General features: G+C 40.6%; 1 pseudogene; it reads right to left on the bottom strand.

The window, feature by feature from the left end:
* Positions 1-1,011: 1,011 nt before the first annotated feature.
* On the bottom strand, positions 1,012-1,827 carry LOC112863845 (small ribosomal subunit protein uS15m pseudogene; annotated as a pseudogene).
* Positions 1,828-2,308: the final 481 nt, after the last annotated feature.

Genomic DNA, 2,308 nt, shown 5'->3' with positions numbered 1-2,308 from the left:
TTCTTTCACTCTTGAGAGAAACCAATGAAGTAAGACACATCAAATCTCAGGCTTTAGACAGCCATAGCTACTGTCTCTTCTCATCTTGCTCTGGGCTTCTTGGTCCTTCCACAACTTTTTTCCACATGGTTACTCTAGTTCTTACCTTGTCCATGTGGAACAGCTTAGGGTCTCAGAGCAATGCAAGATTCCAGATAAAACTCCATGGCGCTGTTTTCTTCTTCAATGACTGGCATTCTGTGGATGGGCCCTCCTTGTCAGCATGCACAGACATGAGAAAGTCAACTCTCTGTGAGGATACACTTCATTTAACTTTACCTCTGACCTTAATGGACTCAGGCTGAAACAAATCCATACCATCCCAGACAAACCAGAGTCCTTTTCCCAAAACTCATTATTTGTGGTTACAGTAGAGTAAAAGTATTTTTCTGAAGCCAAGTGTATTTTGGGGTCGGTTTCCTTGATTTTGAGTATAAATGTTAGTGCTAATATGTACTTTTGTATGCCTACCAATTGCCACAAACTGTGTTATGTGCAATACATAATCTCAGTTTTCATAATAACACAAAAGAAACTTGTTCCATCAGGATTAAGCAAATTGCAGTATAGTTAAGCAGTAGCATTTAGTCATTAAAAGCTTTGGTTCTGGAATCAGGCTGGATACAGATTTAAATTCTTGTTCTACCTTCTACTAGCTTTGATGACTCAATTGCTAAGCCTGTTTCCTACATGTGTAAGGAGAATAAGAATACCTATTTTATAAAAATATGGTGAGGATTTAGTAAGTATGCTTCCAGATGTGTTGAATAATGTTTTCTGAATAGTAATTGCCCAACAAATGGTTGCTGTTATTAATCCCAAGTTAAGGTAAAAAGTGAGTCCATGACTACCGAGACTACCAGATAAAATACAGGACATGCAGTTAAACTGAACTTCAGGTAAAAAATTAAATAAATAAAATAATTTCTTTAGTATGAGTAAATTGCAAATATTGAATGGGACATCCTAATGCTAACTCTGATAAAATTTATTGGTTTTCTTTGCCTCTGGTCCTGCTTTGGAAAGGCTCTCTGGGTTTTTCTGGCCTTGTTTCCCAGCTACAATTTTTACAGCCCTTTCTGCTTCTTTAGCTTGTGTATCTCCCAGACAACTCAAACTCACAGAGCCCTCCTTGTCACCCAGCAGGAGTGGGCTTTCTGGTTACGGGGGGCGTTGGGGAGGTATACTCAGTCCTCAGCTGCTTGCACATCTTGTGGAAAACACAAGATGGAAGCTTTTGAGCATCTTTTTCCTCTGGCTGATGCTTATGAGCACATAGTGCTTGTGGGCTTTGTCCTTGCAAATTTCTCATGCATTCTTCATAATTGCAAATCTTGACAGGGCAACAATTCCAGCCTCCAGGGAGCTGGTGTCCTCAGGGTCCACAACAATCTTATTCGTCAACTGCTCTTGCTTGATTTTTAGCTGCTGCTTCTAGTTGGCCATTTCCAAACACAAGAATCTTCTTACAGCATTATCAAACTTCTCAATTTCAGGAATGTTCTGGTAGTCTTTGAGCAGCATGGAAGGGGGAAGGTTATCTTCTTGGCCTGGTTGGGCTGGTTTCTGGGTGGCATATCTGTGAAGAGCTAGGGGGATGATGCCCCAAGGAGGAGAAGAAGGAAGGCTCCACTGGTGGGAGGGAGGCCTGGCACACGCTCTGCCTGGCAGCCCAAGGACTGGGACCTGAGCAACCCCAGGACTGGGTCTGAAGCAACCCCAGTACCTTACATGCCATCTTCTGTATGCTGACTTTTGACCCCACAGGGTCAGCACCAAGGCTGCCATCCCTTTTGCAGCATGGACTGGGTTCAAATTCCTTCTTCTTCTTCTTTTTTTTTTTTTTTTTTTTTGATATTCCAATGTAGCTAGATATGTTATAGTTTTATTTCCTAAATATGATCACCCTAGCTCAAGGTTAATTTGTCCCAAAGACCATACTCTGCCCATTGGCCCATTAAAGGAAAATTGGTTATTTCTATACTGTCAACACATTTTTTTATCATACGTTTCTATTTCCTTTGTTTCTCATTACTTTTTAACTGCTATTGGAAAGTAACTGAGAGAAGGAAGATGTGAAGAAATTAAAATCGGACAATATTGTTAGTATCCCTGGCAGAATTTAAGGAAATGGAAGAAGCTGAATTAAATGATACAAAAAAAAAAATGTGAGGGGCTAACTTTACTTGGGAAGCTTGTCTTGAGTTCTCCACATGGGGTTAGTTACCCCATCTGTGTGCCATACAGTACTCAGAAATGTTGCTATGTC

This window comes from Puma concolor, chromosome C1, assembly GCF_028749965.1.
Source record: "Puma concolor isolate L17-30 chromosome C1, mPumCon1.1.hap2, whole genome shotgun sequence".
In the NCBI taxonomy this organism is placed as follows: Eukaryota; Metazoa; Chordata; class Mammalia; order Carnivora; family Felidae; genus Puma; species Puma concolor.
This window is presented reverse-complemented; position numbering and strand designations above follow the sequence as displayed.